The sequence below is a fragment of the Myotis davidii genome, unplaced genomic scaffold (genome assembly GCF_000327345.1).
Source record: "Myotis davidii unplaced genomic scaffold, ASM32734v1 scaffold595, whole genome shotgun sequence".
NCBI classification, from domain to species: Eukaryota; Metazoa; Chordata; class Mammalia; order Chiroptera; family Vespertilionidae; genus Myotis; species Myotis davidii.
Window position 1 is genome coordinate 1,229,581 of NW_006286790.1, and position 8,997 is coordinate 1,238,577.

The following is an 8,997-nucleotide window of genomic DNA, read 5'->3' on the forward strand; positions in this document are numbered from 1 at the left end:
ATGAGAGTCATCCATCAGCTGCCTCCCTGCACGCCCTCTACAGGGGGTTGAGCCTGCAACCACGTGACTCTCAACCACTGAGACACACCAGCTGGACTGGGCAAAGGTCAAATCAGAAAAATTATAGGCCAAAATTTGTAATCCCAACCTTTTCTTAAAATCAGACAAGGCCATTGTTTTAAGCATCCTTCTCCTCCGTACCCCCCCACCCCACCCCCACCCCCATCATTGAAGGAATTTGTGATTTTTACCGAAACATCAGAACTCTGGGGCTCAGGCCTGTGGCACATTTTCTGTGCAATGACACAGACACGGGGAGTGTTGAGGGGTTCGGGGAGGAGAATTGAACCCTGAGCCCATCAGACACCAGGGACCCGTAAGAGCCCAGTGGGAGCTTCTGTTCTGGGGGAGCAGGGGGCAGGGGCAGTATCCGCAGGCAGGTGTCTGGGGACAGCAGACAGAGCTGCAGGAGGGTGATGGGGCCCGGGTTGTGTGGGTGGCTGACTCTCTTTCCTACTCTCAGCCCTCCCGAGGGCAGCAAGGCGGGGAGGGCACCCACCGGCTCTAAAATCACCCCGCAAAGCCAAGCTGCTGCTCCCTCAGGCCCACACCCCTCTAACCGGGAACAGAGCCAGAGCCGCTGCCTGCATGTCGGGTGTCGAGCTGAATTATGCGAGCTTAAAAACCAAATCCCCTCCTTCCTGGGTTACTTAACTGTCTGCCTGGCGAGGCGGGGGGATTACTGGTGACAGACACCAGGGCCTGCCTGGCGGCTCCAGACAGAGGAGCTTTGATCACCTGGAAAACTCCAGACACCAGGACTCCTAATGATGAGTAATGAGCTCAAACCATCGGAAAGTTACCCAGCGCCGCCGCCGTGGGGACACACACAGCTTCCCATGGAAGCCTGGAAGCCTGGGCCAGGGTGACAGGGCACAGTCATCTAGTGCCCTGCAGGAGAGCAGAAGAGGGCGACCCTCTCCCACCCCCACCCAGGGCCCCACGCTCACTGAAGAGGTGGGCGGTTTCTAGGCTCTGGGCACTTGACTGCTACAGGGTTGGTTTGGGGTCTAGACGCCAGAGGTTGTTTTTTATGCAAGAGTGCAGCCTTCCTGTTCATTCAGTCTTCATTCATTTGGTCATTCATTCATTCATGTACCCAAAACACATTTAGCGAATGATTAAGATGAGCCAGCCTGGTGCTTGAGGCTCAAGACACTAGACACCTGAGATGGGATTTCTGTCCTACTGTGGTGACGGCCTAGCGGCCCTAGCCAGTCCAACAGCACGGCTCTGTGCTAAGGGGCCTGACAGAGGGCTGCAGGGCTCAAGAACACCCAGAGCGGGGACTCTAAGTTAGACGGTCCCTTCTCCTGCTGGGGACAAGGAGCAGGCTGGGGGTGGAATTAGGAGATCCCAGGCCCCTCCAGGCTTCAGCTCTGGAGTCACACCCACGCCCCTTCGCCTGGGATTTCCTGCTCTGAGGTTAGCCGGGAAGATGTCAACCTTGTGTCCCCTGTTTGGCTTTATGGAAACTGAGGCTCAGTGATCCTCAAACTCGGGCATACATTATCATTATCTCTGGAGAGCGTTAAAGATCATCTCTAAGGTCAGGATTTCACCCTCAAGAGATTCTAACTCAGAAGGTCTTGGGAGACTGGAGTTAGGGGGACCAACCCTCTTGATTTGCCCTGAACCAGGAGGGTGCCTGGGATGTGCGACTTCAGGTTTTACAATGAGGACAGTCTCTGAAATCCCAGACAAGTCACCCTCGCCGGGCAGGCGCTCAGTCTCTGCCCCGTAGCATTCCTTCCTTCTTGGGTCACAGAATCAGGCAGCAGCACGCTCCGGGAGGGTGAGCCCTCACCCAGCCCCAGGTGGTGCACCTGGGTGCATTCCGTAATTCCATTCCCTGTTGCTATTGTCTCATTAAGGTGGGCCTGTAACCCACTGCACACCGATGAGCTGCAAAGGGAAGAGTCATGGAAAGGTTTTACATTTGATACAAGAGAATGAGACAAACAGAGGGAGAGAGGGAGCTAGGGAGAGAGAAAGAGAGCTGGGGAGGGAAGTGGGGGGAAAGAGGGAACGAGAGAGAGATGCTGCCTCTTTTATGTCTTAGATGTAGTTGTGTGAGAACATTGTAGTTGGAACTGTGGCAGCCACTCTGCAATCATGAGGCAACAAACCTAAGAAAAATTCAGCTGTGCTAAGGACGCACAATTAGATCAAAAGAGCCTCCATTGTGCATAACATCACGGAGTCACTCACTACACCGAATCTCAAACGATCTGTCTCCAGTCGAATTACGTGATTTAAATGCCTTTCTTGCTTAAACAACTTTCACCTGGTAGTCTATTAATTGCAGCCAAACACATCGTGACTGTAACAAAGGTCCTAGAAATTGGTATTTTAAACAAGACCCCTAAGTCCTTCTGATGCTCTCCATCAATCTAGCCAGCACAATGGTTCTCAAAGTGTGTCTTCGGCCTGGCAGCAAGCAGTATGGACTGGAAACTTCTGAATCAGGCACCCTCGGGGATGGGACCCAGCAGTTTTTGTTTTAATAAGCCTATCAGATGACTGACGATCACCCAAGTTTAACAATCATTGAGCTCATCAATACCTGAGACTCCCTGACTAACACCAGATCTCGGGAACTTCTGGATGAGGCTTTGAAACTTAACCCACATCAAGCCTTCTTCCTTTTATCACTTGAACAATAAAGCAGTTTGTCTCTTCACCTTCTGTCATTTTTCTCCCTCCTGCCTAGTCCCTTCCCCAGGTAAACTTGAGTTAATTGAATGCTTTGGTCGGATTTACGGGCCTGTTATTAAATAGACACATGGTGACCGGGGAGGGAGGGAGTTTTTGTGGGCAGGCGTGAACTCGCAGTGAAGGAGGGACAGTGGATGTCCACCCCCTGCCCCAGAAATCCCTCCATGAGCTCCCACTCCTCCCACACATTGCATGGTCGTGGCCTGGGAAGGAAGGCGGAGGGAGGCCCGGGCAGCCCATCCTCTCTGCCTGCTAGGGAAGCTCTTCAGCTGGCCTTTTATATTCCAGGGAGCGCCCTACTTCTCCACGTAATGAGTTACTCAAAACCCCAGTGAAAGTTCCAGAGGCAGAAACTGAACAATAGGCCTCAAGTTGCGAGGGGATCCGTTCTCAGTTAAGAAGGAAATTATAAATGGCCAATTACACATCCTCTTTCAAATACGTTTCCAGCATTCCATGTGTGCTCCTGAATTTTGTGAGTCCTCACAACTGAGCACACTGTCCAACGGCCATCCAGTAGCATCACATTATTAATAATAACTTACTAAAAATCGATAATAATAATAATTCCTGCCAGGAATGCGGTGCTTTCCAGTGTCTGGCCCAGGGGCTTTGTGTGCACTCTCCCTTTGAAACTAAAGAGCCTCCAGCCCAGGCATGAGCCCAAGGCTCATTTTGTCCTGGTTGGATTGGGCGTGAGCCCTGTAGCAGTAGCTTCCTTTTGTCCATCTTCCCCTCAGATCTATCCGCTAAGCCAAAACGCCATAAAATAGTTAAACACGCGCACCACTTCCAGTGTGTGGTCTAAGCTGGCGGCATTGCTTAGACCACACATTGGCCAACAGCTACGCCCCCACACCGCAGCCTGGTATGGCTGAGGGTCTATCAACCAAATCCAGCAGGTGGCAGGCACCGAGGGGCTTTGAAGTGCATTGTCAGGAAGTGAGGGTTGTGCCCAAGCCCGGCCAGGGTCCCTGTGTCTCTGGCTCCCACTCCCATGGGTGTCGTGGTAGGCGCCTCTCTCACGGGGCCTGCTCACACCCACCGGCACGTCCTTCTCTCGGGAGGTCGGCGGCCACACACTCCCTTGCTTGATCTCGTGATCAACAGTTTACTCGGCTATAATCATTTGGTCATTATGACAGCCAAGACCTAGACACCAAATGGTCCCTCTTGGTAGGACCATGACATGGGGTTGCTACTACGGACATGATAATGGGGGTGAGCAATAATTGGAAACCTCTGAGGCTATCTTATGGCCATCCCATGAAGGGGAGGCAACTGGGAAAGTGAGCCTGGAGAGCTAAGCAAAGAAGACCCAACCACTGCCAAGTTTGAGGTGTGCTTGCAGCCAAGCCCCTGGGGCCCAGCAGGCTGCCTCCTCCCACACCCTGAGTGTGGACTGACAGTCTGTAGCTGCCCATCTCACTCGGCACCCCCTTTCCTTCTGGCATCTCCCTACAGCCACAGAAGCAAGTTTTTGCCATAAGCCTGGTAACTCCAAGCCACCCTGTGCCCATCCAGGGGATAGAGTTGAAAGGATGTGTAGGAGCCTGGCTTTTAAAGCCTCCTTGGTTTGACCCAGGGCACTTGGGTTAGGGATGGATCAACATGGTCTCATGGGTTGGGGATGACACAGGTCCGCAGAGGTTGGCTAAGGCCCCAGAGGGAACTGCTTCTGAGATGCAGTGTTTGGGGGCAATGAAAAGGCTGGGCCACGGGAGAGGCGCTCGCTGTGAAACCCCGCTGGGCCAGGATGCTCCTCCGAGCCTAAGAACAGCAGCCAGCGTGGCTGGGCCTCCCCTGTGCCCCCCCCTTCCCCCGCTGCCACACACGCCTTCTGAGTAACAAAGCCTTCAGGAATCAATCAGCTTTTCAGGATGCACCTTCCTGTCTGAACAGCTCCCTTTCCTCCCTCAGTTCTTGCCGGGGAGGTCAGAGTTCACATCAAATGTCATTAATCATCTTCTGGGGGCTGGAGGCTCATTGGACAGTCCTATTAATCAGAGGCCTATCACACCCGCAGCCTGGCTGGGTCGCCATTGTCCTGTTCCTCACCTATCATAGAACGATTAGATTATCAGTGACAACTGAGACACCCTTTGAGTCACGGGGAAGCCGGAGAATGGGGTTGCTTTTATTTTTTTTATTTATCCTCCTGATTCGAGGATGAGCTGTTTCTGGTCTTGTCACACTGCATCCTTTTCTTCAAAGAATCAGCTTTAAGAATCCAATTTGTCAAACTGGACAATCACTGGCAAATCCAAAAAGAAAAAAAAAGAAGAAAAAACCGGCAGCGACTTTGTCAACAAAGGTAAAATAAAGCAGAAGGTATTAAATGGAACCTGAAAGGATTAGAAAATAAGTTGTGTTTGACAACAATTAATCTGTGAAAAGCAGGGTCTTTGTAGAAAGAACCAGGCAGAGATGGGTCCCAAAGTGATTTGGTGATTCACGGCCGGGCCCAGCCAGGACCTAGATAGCCGCCCCGCTCCCAGGGGCAGGTCAAGTTGAGACCTGGTGCTGGAAAAGAATGAAAACAAATGTCTTCCCCTAACTTCCTGCCTCCCAGTAGCAACAGCAGCGACACAAAACAAAACAACCAAACCTACAGAATCTGATTAGCCAACGCCATCCCAATACATTTAATTTAAAAGTTAATTTGATTCTCCAGAGAAGTCTAAAACACAACAACAACCAGGACACAGCAGCACGAAGCACACAGCTCCCCGCCCCTCCCACTTCCGTGACAGACTCTGTCACACAACCAGGGAGCCCACCACAGTGGCTGCTGCAGGGCTCAGAGGGAAGGGGGCGCGTTCCCGCCCTTTGGAGATGTAGAGACCAGCTGAGCACATGAAACCCCTGGACCACTTTATTTATTTATTTTTTAATATATTTTTATTGATTTCAGAGAGGAAGGAAGAGGGAGAGATAGAAACATCGGGGTGAGAGAGAATCACTGATTGGCTGCCTCCTGCCCGCTCCCCACTGAGGATTAAGCCTGCAACCTGGGCACGTGCCTTGACTGGGAATCAAACCTTGACCTCCTGGTTCAAAGGTCGACGACGCTCAACCACTGAGCCATGCCGGTTGGGCCACCTGGACCACTTTAGGTGGGACAGGGTCTTGGTGATGTAGAGTCCAGGGACTACAAACCCATGTTCCTCGGGGGTCCAAGAAGAAATAGGAACTAGGGAAAGGGGCTGAGTGTAAATCCAGGAGGCTCTGTCCCCTACTCCTCATGCCCTGTAGGAAGGGGAGCGCAAATGCATCAGATCTTCCAGTTTTTCATGAGATCCTGGAGACCTGGGTTTTTATGTGAATACTCCCTATTGCAAGTGTGGGCAATTTCTCCAAATAAAAAGAAAAGCACTGTGCATATTTGACCCCCACGCCTGGGATTTGTGAAACTGTTCTGACCTACCAGCCTCGGTGCAAATAAGAATTGCGAGGCCCAGAGAGGCTGGTCGCCTTTGCTGTATCTTTGATACTGTATTCACTTAATTTTCCTACCTGACAAACTAGCTCTGAGGGGTTATCTGTGTGGGTGCAATCGAGGCCCGGGACAGGAGGCCAGGGGCTGTGAGGTCTGTGTGAGTGTAGTATCCACTTCCCCACGGCAAAAAAAATAAACGGGGCTTGGGAGCCAAACTGCCCAGTTCAAATCCTGGTTCTGCCACTTACTAGCTGTGTGACCTCAGGCAAGTTACTCAACTTCTCTGGGCCTCCGTTTCCTCATTTTTTAAATGGGAATGATAATAATGTCTACCTCAGGAGGTTGCTGTGAAGATTAAAGGTGGCATAGAACAGAGCCTGCCACGTGGCAAGGGCTCCATAAATTGTTCTTGTTGTTAGAATATGTAATCATATTTTATTTCATCCCCAATGGTGCCTGGTATTGAGACACAACGTTATAGGGGGAGGCCAGGAAGAACATTAGAAACCATGATTGTTTGATTATCTAATCTTGGAAAAAACTGAAGTACACGAATGGCAAAGCATTTTTCTTTTTTAAAAAATATTTTTTTATTGCCCTAGCCGGTTTGACTCAGTGGGCAGAGCATTGGTCTGTGGACTGAGGGGTCCCGGGTTCGATTCCAGTCAGGGGCGCATGCCCCAGTTGCGGGCTCTATCCCCAGTGGGGGGCGTGCGGGAGGCAGCTGATCGATGATTCTCTCTTATCATTGGTGTATCTATCTCTCTCTCCTACTCCCTTCCTCTCTGAAAAACCGGTTATGGTGCAAAGTATATATTTTCTGCAGCAGGACATGGGGAGACCTAGGCATTCCTACCTACAGCTCACTCTTGACCACTTCCATAGGTCTGTGCCAACCGTTTTGCTTTTCTACTGTGACCTCATTGGAAATAAGAAAAGTTTCCATTATAAATGGGTTTAGGGCAAAGCCACACAAGCCTTTAAGCTCCCGAATATTTCATCAACATCAGCATAGTCAGCTCCGAGGAACGAGGAACGCCTCCACCCCCTCGCTCATTACAGAAAGATTTGTGAGGCATCCCGGGGCGCCTTTGTCCACTGCAAGTTTGCAACCGGCTTCATTTTGAAAAGGGATTGTTCCCCAAGGCGGTTTGCGATCCTTAGTGAGCGGCTGAGCCTCACCGTGACTGCGGTGTTTGGGGGAAGACGCTGTGCTATGGTCCAGCCAGTTGATCATTTGTGAAAATCGAACACTTGAATGTGTTAACTCTTGACAAAAGCTGACAGGTACCATGTCCGCCTCTATCCGGTGATTAATTAGAGACTGCCGGAGGGGCTGGCGTGGCGTGGGAGGCCCGAGTTTGGTGCGAGATAGATCTGGGGACAGAGCTTGACTCCTCACTCGGCTCCGAAGCCGTGGGCTAGTTTCTTAAACTCTCTGAGTCCCCAGTTATTCATGTGTGAAATGAGGATCATAAAACCTACTTCGTGGGACTTCGTGAGGATGAAACAGAACAACGTATGCGCCCAGAAGCTGGGAGGGCCCTTCCATCCACTGTGTTCCCTGGAGAAGCAGAGCTGCTGCTCACAGGAAGACGAGGCAGGGTTACCCCTGGTCAGGCGCCTCTGAGCGACTCATTGGACCCTTGTGAAGTGCGGGGATGACTCAGCTCAGAGGCAAATTCAGCTTCATTCTCAAATGAGAGGCCAAGGACAATGAACACATTCATGCTTCAGGCTTCTGATTGGGTTTCTGACCTAAAGGCCAATTGCTGGCTTGTTTGGATGAGAGTTTACACATCCCCGAGCAGACCTGGAATCTGACATCCGAGACCGGGCTGAATTTCAGTTTAACACACAATACTCGAGGTATTGACCTTTCTACAACCTTCCACCACCCAAAGCCATCCACAGAGAGGAAGGAAGCACGGTGCCTCCCTAGGCATCCAGCGTAGTGTGAGGTGCTGGCCCCAAGAGGACGTCCTGGAGGGCACACGCCATGCAGCCCACTGGGACCTCCGGGCCATCCTTCCAACTCTGGGGAAGAGTTCCCATCCACCTCCTCAGTTCAGAGATGGATGATAGCCCCGCCAAGTGGGACCTGAGAGACTAGGTGCCTGGAGTTCGAATCCTAAGCCAGAGATAATCATGACAGCCAGTATCTACTGAGCATGTGCTAGGAGCTTTACGCCAGTATCTCATTCCACCCTCACAGCAGCCTCATAGGGTAGTAGATCACTATCACAGCTGAGAACACTAAGGAGTCAGCCCATTGCCCAAGGCCACACGGCTCCCACGGGCAGAGCCCTGATGGGAAAGCCAGATGGCAAGCTCCTGACTGCTGGCCCCAGGGCCCTTCAATGCTCTTCCAGGAACAGCCCGGCAGCCATGCCTGCACCCCAGCCCACCTCAGGGCAAGGCCTCCTTTCTGCCTGAGGAAGTCACTATTTTTTTTTAATTTTTAAAATACACTTGACGTATAATATTATATTAGTTTCGGGTGTACAACATAGTGACTAGATATTTATATAACTTACGAGTGATCACCCCAATAAATCTATTACCCATCTGACACCATACACAGTTATTACAACATTACTGACTATATTCCCTATGCTGTTTTTTATCACTGGCCATTTGTACATCTTAATCTCTTTCTCACCCATCTCCCCAACCCCCTCCCATCTGGCAACCATCAATTTATTCTTCATATCTACGAGTTTATTTCTGCTTTGTTCGTTCATTTATTTTGTTCTCTAGGTTCCACATGTAAGTAAAAT